This window comes from Centruroides vittatus, unplaced genomic scaffold (genome assembly GCF_030686945.1).
Source record: "Centruroides vittatus isolate TY-2023 unplaced genomic scaffold, ASM3068694v2 contig_680, whole genome shotgun sequence".
Classification (NCBI taxonomy): domain Eukaryota; kingdom Metazoa; phylum Arthropoda; class Arachnida; order Scorpiones; family Buthidae; genus Centruroides; species Centruroides vittatus.
In genome coordinates this window covers 3,116,675-3,130,915 of record NW_027122427.1, presented here as the reverse complement: position 1 = coordinate 3,130,915, position 14,241 = coordinate 3,116,675, and the positions used below count along the sequence as shown (strand labels likewise).

The 14,241-nt window shown below is 30.4% G+C and overlaps 1 protein-coding gene across 2 annotated transcripts in view; it reads right to left on the bottom strand.

Moving 5' to 3' along the window:
• The window catches only part of NFAT (NFAT nuclear factor), a 98,363-nt gene that overhangs the window by 73,619 nt on the left and 10,503 nt on the right, over positions 1-14,241 (bottom strand). The window lies entirely within an intron of this gene.

Below are 14,241 nucleotides of genomic sequence, written 5' to 3'. Positions count from 1 at the left end.
AGTTTAATTTGAATTTTCTATAAATTATCGATCGAGTGAATCTATTAATAGTATTTTAATAATAGATTATTTGAGAAATTGTCAAGTAGATAAAATACGTATATACTATATACAGTCAAGCGGAAAAATATGGAAGTCAAAATTCGGATTCGGCCGACGAAAAATAATTATTATTCCATTCAAAAGTAATTTCGTTGCTGATTTTCTTTCGGTTTTGCGTTGTTGATATTCTATCATTCTTTTTCAAAATTCGTATATTCGAAAAATCCTGACAAACTGAAAATCCGGTCCCCTTTAGTCCGGATTTTCGCCGCTTCACTGTATTAAGACAAAATATTCTATTGTTACTCATATCAAATGAGTTAAATTTCGTTTATATATTTAGCATATTTTTTAAATAACTTAATATAATGAACTACAATGCAGATATATACACATTTTTTAAAAAAAACTTTTTCTGACCTGTAAACGTAAGGAAGACTTTTTATTATCAAGTCCGTCGTGGGTTTGGCCTTATCAACAATGATGCGGCAGACTGATGAGGCTCGATGGCCATTTCCGAAAAATTTCTGGAGTTTTAAACCCGCCCGGATTTGTTTGCGGGTTCCTCGGGGCGGTAGGCTGACACCTTAACCGCTCAACCATGCTGCCATCCAAAAATTAAGAGCAAGCAAAGGTGGATATAATACACTGCATATAGTTTGCCTGTAAAAATATAATGTGACGCAAAATCTCTCCTCTCTTTATCTCCGTCAATTCTTTGTATTAGAAAAATAAAAATAATCATTTAAAATTTCCTGAATCGCGAATCCAGGATGACGTAATTCTTTAAAATTTAGTTAAATCATTTTCAACAAAATTAATGATTACAGGGACATGACAGATGTCCCACCAGTGGCCAAGCGGTTCCATTCCCTAAACACTAGTAGTTCGGTCGTGGGTTCGCGCTTGGCCAGGACGGGCTAGCCACGTGGAGTTTTCCGGGTTTTCTCCACATGTGTAACGCCTAAATAAGAGCCAGTTACCCTTAAAAAGACCTCCCGGAAGACATTCCCCCTAGGCAGATCGTCCAAGTTTGCATTGCCATAACTTAATAAAAGAAAAGAAAGACATGACAAGTTAGTTACTAAATTCAAGAAACTATAGCAGAAATTAGTGACAAATATTATAAATATTTAATTGTTAACTGTTTTATATAATCTAGGACTTCATAAATCTGCGATATCATATAATTGCGTTTAATTTAAAAAATCTCACAACTTAAGATTTTTAAATTAAAAAATTTGCAAACTCAACAATTTTTTATGGGTTATGCAGATGAAAAAAGTCAACAGTTACTATTATTACAGAACCGGGAAAAAAGCCAGAATATTATAAGTTCAAACAAAATTTTAGATCATCGAAAAAATTTGATCAGATGATTCATGAATCAATGCATCGTCTGTTTTGGACAGACCCGAGCCATTTCTAAATATGAATTGCTGATTTTATTATGGATCATGTCTGGCCATAAAAGAATAGTAACTGAAGTATGTCAAATAGCCTACAGTAGCTGATTTCTCGTTTATTAAGTTACCAAATGATTTGTATTTTCTTAGAGAATAATATGGATGACAATGGTTGAGTTCGTAATTCAACCACAAAGGCCAAAATTCAGTTCTCGTTTCAGGCGAATTTCTTCCTTCTATTGGATTAATGGCCACGCGACTAGAAATTCCTCTGTCACTTTAAAACATAATTGAAAACGAACCAACCCACTGTAGTTTTTCACGAATAATTTGAAATTTCCATCTCTTGCTGAATTCCTTGATGTAAACGTGGTAAAAAGTTTAAGTAAAATGAAAGGAAACAACTATAGGACCTAGTCTCGAAAAAACATTTGATTTTGTTTCTTTAGAATCGTTTGTTTCAATGAAAAATTAAAGGTGTCTCGTCCCTAAAACATTAATTTTTCTTTGCTATAATGATAATTTGAGAAAAAAAGAAAAAATATAATACAAATATCCTTCATTTTATATTCAAATTGAGATATAGAGTAGCTTAAAATATGTCATAATTAAAATTATTATATATCTTATTATTAATAATATACTACGAAATTGCTATTTAAGGAATTTAATTTTTGTTTTGTCCATTTCTGTAATATTTATTAGATACAGAATAAATAAAACAAAGCAAGCCAATGGAATCCCAATATCAAATTAATCTTATAACAACAATTTATACTTTATTGACTTTCTCCAGTCTCCCTTTTCAATGACAAATCATACACTGGGGATTGATGACCAGACCCACAACGGGGTTGCCTGGGTGATCAGTGGAGTGCCTTCATTGGAAGCGATGGAAGCGCCGATTCCACCTTCCAATGACCTTCCCTTGTATTTTATAAAATATAAATTTTCATATTTTAACGTACTTTGAATTAATTAAAATGAATATTTTATTATAACTGCATTATGTATCTTTTACAAATTTCTATACTACATGTGAAAAAAAAACGATAAGATTGCTATTGTATATTCGAATAATTCGGTGGCGGAAGGAATGTCAAAACTGGGTCAGTTTCTAATCAGCCAGATTATATAGGCATTAGCACATGCGGTTTACAGAGCACCAACCTCACCCGGTTTAGCTGGTAGAAGCGACACACGCGTACGGAGTCCAACTTTATAACCCGGACCGGTTCTGAGCTGTTAGCCGCCTGCCTGTCAACTTCCAAGCAGCCAGATTATAGGCATTGGCGCATGCGCTTTACAGAGCACCAACGTCACGGTTTAGCTGGTAGAAGCGACACACGCGTAAAGAGTACGCGACTTTATATCCCGGAGCGGTTGTGGGCTGTTAGCCGCCTGCTAGATATTCGGCCACCCTCGCCCGATTATGTGAATCATAAGAAGACTAGATCAACGGCGGGCAACCCGCGGGCCAGCTACGGCTGGCGAAAAGTTTCTATCCGGCCCGCGAGATCTTTAATAGATTATTAAATTGGAAAAATAACTATTAATTAGTTATTTTTCCAATTCTTTGTAATTTTCGAAAACGATAAAAAAATAAATGTAGTAATTAACTTTTTATTTATTTATTTCATATTTGCAGACTAAAAAAATTACGAGTCACAAGAAGGCGTCAATTAACTACTACGGCGCGGAAAAAAACGTAAAATTTATTCTGGCCCATGTTATAAAAAGGGTTGCCCACCCTAGACTAGATTTATAACAACCCAACCGATAAGAGTTTACTGGCACGGTTTTATGATAGTTCTGTATAGTTGACAGGAGTTTAAAAAAACTCCATTAAAATATTTGATATATTTATTCTGCGTTTATTCCGCTCTCCCATCTTATATTACTTACGGATTTCGATGTTAAACCGGTGATATTACGATTTAGTATGTCCCATCTGTAAGGGGATGCAGAAAAAACGTGTACAATTCTAGTACAATGTTAAAAATTAACTGTTACTTTGGCAGCATCATTTACAACCAAATTTAATGAATGCGACGTACAGTACATACAATGGTACAAAAAAAAAGCTCTAGAATTTATTTTTTTTAAATTTACGATTTATATATCCGTTGTCATAAAAATTTGTCTTTCCACTGTTTTCCCAAGACTACGGATATTCAGGTACAAAGTAACTGGTTTCGACTTATTTCTACTTAAGAAGTGACTAAATAATTAAGAGATTAGGGAATGGGGACATAAATAAAATCCTGTTGAAAGAGCCAGAATTTTACTTCAACAAAAGCTTAACAGAACCAATCACTCGCTCAGTACAGTGGGAAACTGATTTCCGTGTACACCTGGTATTAAAACGAATTAGTTAGAAAACGAATGACTATTAAGTTTAACATAGTTAGATTTTTACAGCTACGGTGAGAAACGTTTAAAATTTACAACAGCCCTGTGGCGTCCTTTGAGATATACTAGTGATGCGACAAAAGAGGCATTTGACGTTGACCGGTATCGGCACCCTCGGGATTTGGCACGCACACACTCACTACACACCTACCTGGACCGTCACTAGTTCCATCCATTAGCTACTCGTATCAAGATATTTGACTAAGTGGATTGTTTTAAGATTTAAAAAGTAAAGAATATTTTATGTTATTTTTATGTACGTTTCTTTACAAAGCTATATTTTAATTATAATTTTCTTTAAAAGTATATTAATACAATCGAACAATACATTGTACCAGGTATGTATATCCATCGCACATTTTATTTCACCGAGTAAGTTTTTATAATTTATTTTTAATTTTAGCCCTTATATCGTGGCTAGCGATTCAGAATGTAATTGTGATATTAAAAATACATTTAGAGAAGTCTACAGTTTTTACTGGCTTATCGAACAAATGAATACGAATGGACCCTAGACCAGTGATTCTTAACAGGGGGGCCGCGGCCCCTGGGGGTCCATAAGAAGTTTGCCGGGGCCGCCAAATTATGCAAAATTTCCTTCAGAATATAATAAAAAGAAAATTAATGTATAATCCGAATATCGTATTGAAAAGTGAAATAAGAAAGATAAAGTTTTCCTATTTAGTTTTTATTTATTTATTTTGCATTTCTTCCTACATACAACTTTGTTAGTACAGAAGAAATAAATGTAAATATGCTACTTACACCGCAGTATTTACTTCTTTTATTCCAAAGCAATTTTAAGAAACTATTAATGCTTGGAATTTTAAAAATAATTAGGAAAAATAGTAGGCTTTGAAAATTTAAATATTTTTGCAAAAGTTATGCAAAATCCTTACCACAAGTGGGCGTTTTAGTTTTAGTTTAGTTTTAGCATCGACATTGGATCGATTTATCGACATGTTTCTTATTTTATTTTCTGTTAAAAATTAATGAGTTTTCATGTTTAATTGTGAAGTTTGAATGTTATTTAAATAGATAATGAAATAATAAAGTTATGATTTACATTTATTATATAAAAATAAAGCAATAATAAAAAAATCAATTTATTATAGATAAATTATCAAATTATCAAATAAATTATTATTAAAAAATGGGGGTCACAAAAAATTATGAAATATTTGGTGGGCCGCGAGTATAAAAAGGTTAAGAACCACTGCCCTAGACCATCACTGACGCGCAATTAACTGATTGCCCCTGGAAGTCGGCTTCTTACAGAAACACAGCTTCCCTGTCATCAAATGTCACGGCACGCCACTGTGGGTGATAATAGGTGGGTCTGACATTTTTGTGATTTTTTTTCCGGAATCGATCCTGGGTTCTCAAGAGCGGTAGGCTGATGCCTCGGCTATCTATCTGGCAGGCAATAACGATATACACTGTTTAGTGAAATTCACACAAAACATTGTTTTCCTAATAGTAAAGAAAAACAAAAATAAAATAGAAGGAAATCCTCAATTCTAGCACTATAATATACATTTTTACACAGTGCAAGATTTGTAATCTGTTTGATTGGTTGGTTGATTTTTCAACACAAGACACTATTAAAGGCTATATTGTAGGATAAGATTTCGTCTGTTTTGGACAGACCCGAGCCATAATATGATCCAGGTAGCACTCGAAACGAGTCCTCAAAGTGGTACTTTTTTACTTTTTCCGTCTCGTGGCCGCCTTCTAATCAAGACCATTGTGGGTTCTATCAGGCCCACAATGGAGCGGCCGGGTGGTGAGGGACGGGACAAACTACCCATAAAACCGCCAGATTGCTAGCTGGATTCGATCACGAGTTTGCGATGTAGATAAGCTGATTTCTTAGTCATCAGACCGTCAGCACATATTCGTGCATTTCAACAAGCATTTTCCAACATAAAATAAATCTGATAGCCATGTGACCAAAGAGGTAAAGGCATGGGCTAAGCCTGTTTTGTGGAGGACCTTTATTTGAGTCCAGATTGGCTCAGAAGTTTCAAGAGATGGATTGACCTAGGCATATCAAATCATGTTTTTCATATCACAGCTGTGGACAACTAAGCTTATGATGTATGACAAACTAAGCTTTAAATATTTTATTGGTTATTGGTTTTTATCATTTTATTATTATTACTTTAATAATATTATATGGTTTATGAATGTGTAAGTTGTTGAATATAACATTGTTAAATATTTTTGCCTTATATATAATATATGATTACCTAACTCATGAGGGCCATTTAACATCAGGGGCCGAAATGCATTTTAGGGGGCATGTAAGGCAATAATGGTTTTGTGTGATAACCCTTCAATAAAATTATGTATTACGTATTTGTAGAAAGTATATTGTATTATACATAAAAAAGGGTTAAAGGCTAATTGATAAATAAATATTATGAGACGATTAAAAAAAAGTTATGAAATCATGAAGAATTATGTAAAATATTAGGTCATTTGTTAGATTTTTATCTGTTTTAATCATCGGCTATCATATTGCCCAATTCAAAGAGATCTATCGAAAATAGTTCTTGTTCTAAATAATCATAAAATTCCAAATCTAATACAAACATAAAGAAAAATTCAAGTTCCAATTTCATATAAAATTTTATGATTTTCCATGGAAAACTTAAGGCCAACATTTTATTCTTACTACTATTAAATTTTATCGCAGAAATTTATACTGTGACCAAGGATCATTGTAATCTTCATAAAAATCCATCTAAATTTTCGGTAATAATCTCATTAAACAGGTCGTGAAATGAATTTTAGTTATCCAGACCAAGATGAAATGATCAACAAGTGAACTATTTATATAAGATAAAATTACAAAATATACAATAAAGTATACTGTAACTTCAAAGTCCAGAGAAAGTTTGTGATTAAAGTCAATGAACGACAACTTTTCTTTACATTATAAAGTATTTTAAAACATTAATTCAATAAAATTTATTATTAGTAACTATCAGTTAAACGAATAATTGTTTAAATATATTATTTAAGCTTCTTAAAAATTAGAAAAAGTTTGGTAAACATCGCTATTTGATTAAATATCTTTATATCTACAAATAAGGCTAAACTCCATTGAACTGCGCTTAAAATATAAGCAGATAATTACATTTAAATGCTGAATTCAGAAATATTAATTTTAGCTTTCAATATACAGCTTAAACATAAAATTAAAAACATGGCTTTAAAAATTACTTTCTCTAGATGAAAAAAAAAAACTAATTCATGAAATAAAAAGAAACAATCGATTTACTTTTACAAAATATTTTATATGCAATTTCATTTTCATACATTATATATTTTGTAATATATTAATTCATATACTAAAAGCGAGATATCTTGGCCAGAAAAATTATTTAGTAATCAGATAATAATTTAATCATAAATATAAATACATATATATTTTGTATACGCACTGGATTGGATTGGATTGATGGAATAAGGCAAAACAACACTTGGGCGATCTGCCAAGAAGAGGTACTGTACCTCCTTGGAGAACTTTATGGAAAACTGGCCCCTATTTAGACGTTAGACATATAAAGAAAATCCGGAAAAAGCCACGCGCCCATTGATGAAGCGCAAAGCTAGGAGCAACAACCAGTGTTCAGTGGTTTTATCCATTCGGTCATTGGTGGGCACACGGAGTGGATATCCATATCGTACACTAGGGCTATTTCTTATACCTTCTCACGCATGTCTCGGCTTTGTTCTGGTCTCCCGTTTTTCCATTCTTCTGCCTTGTGAATTACCAAAAATTCCAGATAATTCTATTCGAAATTAAACCTGAGTTCCTCATAATAGAAGATATCTTTGTTCGGCCATCTGACAAGATAATGATTTCTACATCCGTAAGGAAAAAACTCTTTTGGTTGCAGAAATTTTGTACTTTTTCATAAGTAGTTTTGTTTCTCATTTCTCATCCACTCTAGCTAAGTAATGGTAGTTAACTCCATTGCAATTAGCCCATGATGAACGACCATATTGCAAATAAATACAACAGAGTCACTTATTATAAATATACTTATGATTACACCGTTTATTTTGTAAAACTAATAATGATATTTTTACAATTAAGTTATTCATTCACAGTTTATAAACTATCGAAATTATTTAATTTTAAATACAAAAAACAAATTAACAACGATTATAATGATAAATAAATCATTAATCAACGGCGAGGCACAAAGAAATCAAGACTATAGGGTCGGCACGATCATGCCCATTACGAGTGGGCTTGATCCACAATGGAAAAAATCAATAATGGAAATTAATCAAAATGGGAATTAATGAAAACATTGAATGGAAAATGAAAATGATCATCCCACCAGTTTGCAACTTGAAAAAATTTTATATCTATAAATGCCCACTGTTGTCCGCCTGTCTTTCCTTAATCTCGAGAACAGAGCAAGATAGATGAGATCTGAGACCAGATATGGAGACCTTAGGGAGAGGAGGCCCCAATTAACTTTATACGATCTTCCGATGCAAACCGAAAGTAACGTTTTTTCAATTCAAAACTTTTCCCCCGAAAACAGTTAATTAATAGATGACCGGCACGACTCTATTGTTAAAGGAAAAGTACGATGTACAGGCACAAGACACTAAAGTACTAATTTGAGGTGGAGAGCACATATTTTAAATTAAATAAATTAAAAATATGACTAAAAATTGCAGCCCGGCATTGTGACGATGTCACAATAAATAATTGTTCGTTCATGTTAAATTGATATTCTGGATCGGTTTCAAATTCAGTTTCTATATATCAATAAAATGACATCTAATCCCGCGGTTGTCTGGCTAACAACAACTAATATAGAAATCATAATAATTATCTGATAACACATCGTTTTGTATAAAATATTAAATATCGCCATATTAAATATATAAATATTTCAAATTTTAAACCATAGAAAATGCAAAAGGAAATTATTAAATCGATTCTTTGAACTTGAATTCAGACAATTTTATTGTCGATATTGGTAATGATGATAATTCAGTTTTAACTGTAAACTGATAGTTATTTTGGTTAATGTTACCTATGGTTCCAAGATGGCAGCTCGTCTAATTCCAGCAAGGAAACAGTTGGGACGCACGTTCTAACTTAATCTAACCTATTCTAATAATTTTGTTGGTAATAATTATGATAATTTATTAGAATAGGTTAGGTTAGGTTTGAACGTGCGTCTCCACTGTTTCCTTTCTTCTATTTGCTGGAATCAGAGACGAGCCGCCATTTTGGAACTATAGGTAACATTAACCGTTATTTTTAAAGACAACAAAATGTCAAATATTTGGGATAGTGTATATAATTTTTTTAAAAATTGTATGGACTGAGTTTTAAAATTAACAAAGAAATTTTAAAATAATTAAAATAACTTGTAGATAATAGGTCTATATTGCATAGAGTAATTTAATACTGTATATATTTTTAAAATACATAAATATCTATACAGTATATTATATTATGTAATATTCTATATACTTATTTTACATTTCAAAGATTCCTATATTATTACAATAAAAAGTAAAATCAGGTGTTTTACTTTCTGTTACTAACTGATCAGAACAACTAGACTTTGATTTATATGCGAAAAAAAAAAAAAATGTTTTATATCATAGAGACAAAAAGGATTACTGAGAATGGTATTATTAAAATTTATTTTTTACACTTTTAAATTAATTTCGAAAATCATAATTCATATTTAAAAATTAAATAATAGACACAAAAATGGACCCGAACGAATTAAGGCATAAGTTTAAACGAATATAACTAGGAGACAATGTACTGTGAATAGCTAAGTCCAAGGTCATAAAAACGATATGCAATTGTTAGGAAAACACTGAACTGAGATGCCATTATAGATATTGAAACTTACGAAATCATTTATTAAAAATAAAATGTTATAGTTAAGAAAATATAAATAAATTCTGAACTCGAAGATGAATGAATTGTATTAGGTCTATGTAAGTTAAGTAAGTTAAAAAATTACTAGTTTTTGATAAATAGTAATTTATAATTTACACATTAATTTCTAGTAATTAATTACAAAGCCTGCATTAAATAAAGAGCACCAATAAACTATATTTTCGTATTTATTAGATTAAAAATATAAAATAAAATATATAATATAAATAATTATATTATTCGTCTTATTATTTTTGTATACAGTACTCGTAATTTAATGTATTTAAAATAAATTAGAATATAGATATAATACAGTAAAGTGTCAAAAATCCGAATTCAGGACCGGTTGCGGGATTTGCGGGGCCTCTGGAAAAAGTTATTAGTGGAGCCCCAAAATATTTAAATAAAGAATTTTTTTTGAATTAAATTAATTTGAATTAATCGTATAATTTTATTTAAAATAATTTGTAATGATAAAAGAACAAAGAATCAATGCAAATTTTAAAAATCCAGCAACGAGTTGCTTAACTTTTTCGGCAAAATTTAAAACAGCGTTTGTAACGCCATCTGCTATGATATTTTATTATTAAAAAACTTTTTATATTTTTAATTATTATAAAATGGCAAAAAGCTTAATTTTGAGGATAGGGATGAGTTTTATAAAAAATTTAAATGCTAATAACAAGTAAAATCATCATTAAATATGACCCTATTCGAAATATGACACACAACTTCCTTTATCTCTCCACCCTGTCGGCCTTTAACCACCAAAATTTATTAGCATAAATCCCCCTAATACACAAACCTTCCTGCAAAATTTCAGAAATTTTCACAGGAGTTATTAAGCTTCAAACAAGGTGAACAAAATCGTGCTCTCAACACACACTAATACAGAAATTACCCCCGAATTTTTTTCTTGCATTTTTCGACGTTTCAAGGTCCTCTGATTCCAAAAATATCAAAATCTTGGGGGTCATTTTTCGACCGATCGCCATTCTTTCCCTCTGTTATATATAACAGCCAGGAAAGTAAAGAATCAAAATTTATCAAAAAATCAAAATAAAAAAAAATCTAAATTTAAAACATTTCCCATGTCAATACGTATTTAAAACATCAAAAATTCTATTATCAAATTTTCTTAGAAATTTGAAAGGGCGGGCCCCACTGAGCGCGGGCGGGGCCTCTGTCTGAAGTCCGAAAGACCGATTTTAGTGGCCGGATGGCCGATCGGTCAATGTGGCAGCCTACCGCTCTGGGGGACCCGGAATCGAATCCGGAGGAGTCGAAAAATCCCCAGAAATTTTTCAGAAGGGATGGTTCGACCGGATATGTCGGCCCCCGTCCCTCACCACCCGGCCGCCCCATTATTACAACCCATAATGGGCTTGCTAAAGTGGCCTTCTTAGTGCCCACAGGGTGGAAAGAGTTTAAAAAATGACCGATGTTTAAGCTGGTCCTGTCCGAACTCCAAAAATCCGAACTCGATCGCGTAAAATGGATGTTAATTTGGAAATCCCGATGGGAGTCCGGTTCCAATTAATCCGAATTTTTAACTTCGCGGTATTATCAATGTCTCATAAAATAATATCTAATAAATATGAAATGCAGAACAGTTACATTCATGACTGTAAACTATATGACCGAATGATAAGATAACAAAAATTAAAACATTTATCTTCCTGCCGTATGTAGTTTTTCATTTATCTTAAGGAAGGAATCAGGAATTCTAAGGATGATATTTTCTAATTTTAAACTGTAATTGAATATAATTCATCCTTTAACTAGATTATTGCTTTAATTTAAAAATTATAAAATGAAGCAGAACATTTCATATTCTTCATCCGTATAATTTAATTTTAATTTATATTTATTTATATTAAATTTTAATACTCGTTGAGTAATTATTTTACGCAATAAATCTTACACAATACAGAACTTCTATCAGATAAATTATCTGATTAAAGTTAAGCAATTAATGTTCGTTTTAAAATTTTATTTCAATTTCATGTAGTTAAATTTAGTAAAAGTTAGTAATTTCATTTGTTTTGTAAGTATTAAATTATTTAAACTGATAACTATTTTATATTCACGGGACATTACCAATTTCAAAAATACAAACGTCAAGTTCAAGTACGGTAAGGTCTTTGCATTTTTAAAAATTGGCATTGGCAAATTAGCAAAGGAAATTTTATTGCTCTCCTGCATGGCACTTGTCTATCGGAACAAATTGAGAAATTATTATGAGATTGCTCAACTTATTATTATTTTTTTTAAAAAATTAACTAATAGAGGGCTTACTATATGACATTTATTATGTATAATTTAATCAAACTATATATTGTAATATATACAGTACATAAGTAAATAGATAATATTAGTGATAGTAAGGTAGTTCAATCATCTATGTTAGAAACTTTAAACAGTAAAACTAGGTTCACATAGGCAAACGTGAACCTAGCTTTACTGCTTAAAAACACGTGTATTCAATATCCCATAATCATTCCTTTAAATTTCATAATTATTTTTACCCAATTGCGCATTTTATAAAATTAGGTAATGCCATTTCTTACAGAAGTATTTTAAATATTTTTATTTCACGTAGAGAGTTGTCCATTAATTACGTGTATAGTTTAAGAGAGAATGGGGCGTGAAAGGTACCAATCGTGTGAATAAATTATCAATTGTAAAAAATAATAATAATATTAGCGAACTTTTTAAAGTCGTTCTTTCAATGTCAGAGGGTCTATGAATTATTGAACACGTAATTAATAAGGAGTTTCCAACAGTATAACATTGTACACAACAGTAAGAGCGGAACGTGGCTCAAAAACTGTACACTTAACTAATATACTAGATGCTCATAATATGTGGATTAAGCATTACCGATAAGCAGAATGAAATAGGATCCCGATAGTTCACAATCATCAAAAAAGGTTTGTATTATAAATAGAATTAAATATTATAACATTAAAAACATACTTGTTTTGATGTTTTATTGAATTTAAAATGACAAATGTAATTTAAAAAAATTACTATATTAGTATATAATTAGTAATTTTAGCAGTATTAATTTTTTTTTAAATCAGGTTCAATTAGGAAAACAAAGTATTGTTGTCTACGGGCCACTTTTTATTTTCTCGTAGATTTCATTCAAGAAAACACCGGCCTGTACAACTTAATGCTCCGAAATCTGCTAATTTTACATTATTAATCTGAATACATTTGTATGATTTGTGTGAAATTTTCTGACTAAACATGTAAAAATTGCTGCAATGCCGGAAATGGACGTAATTATCATATTTTGCCTTCATGGGTTTCATCCTTCGCATTATAACACGGATGCTTTTACATCTTTTTAAAATATTTTTATGTTTGGAATTACTTTAAACGGTTAGCATTTGCTCGCATCCAATCGTACTAAATCAATAACACAATATATTTATAATACGTCACTTCATGTTACACATAAATTGATTACAGAAAAATTTGTATAATTACGACATTTTTAATGTGAACTTTGCGTAAAAATTTTAGTCATATATCAAAATAAAATTGTTTAAAATTTTAATCGATACGCTACGAAATTCAGTAAATGGAAATATAACAGATCATCTACAAACAATATATTTCTCAACTGTGACGCAAATTCTTTTAAGATTACGTAAAAGTAAGTATTGTTAATGTATAAAGATGAAATTTCATAAAAATCAGTAAATCAGTGAAAATTTTATGTCATTTTTCAATTAACAATACTGAAGAATATACTGTGTTAGAAAATTACAATATAAACACTAGTAGTATAATATAAACACTACAATAAAACAATATAAACATTGTTTTGTTTTTTTTTTTATAAAACAAATTATCAAAAATTATTATCCATCTTCTTTTTATAATTCACAAATCAATATATTTTTCTTTTTTTTTTAATTTGCTGAATTCTATGTTGTTATAAAAAAAAACTTAATTTAATTTTTAACCTTGACATAAATAAAACGTTTTAAAAAAAGTAATTGCTTAATTTGCTATACATTATATTAATTTTTTTTTAATTTAAAAGAGAATCAAACGAATTTCTAAGTTCAAAATAATTTAATAAATTGAAAACTATAAAAAAAACAAAATTTATACTAATAAATAATATTTTATTTTAGATGACAACTTAAAAAAATTAACAAATGAATGTAATTTATAAAATGCCATTCATTAAAAATAAACCTGTACTTAAATATTCAAAATACATAAATTAAAAATTTTTCAAGGGATTATTATTACACAAATAAATTTATTTATGCAAATTTAGCTGGCACACGAAATAATGTAATAAAATATAAAATTAAAAATGTTTTACTGCGAACAGACAAAATGTGGAAATAACTAGGAATTGCAGGATCTCCAGCTAACAAACAATGACGAGTAAATGTCCTTGGTTTTTATATA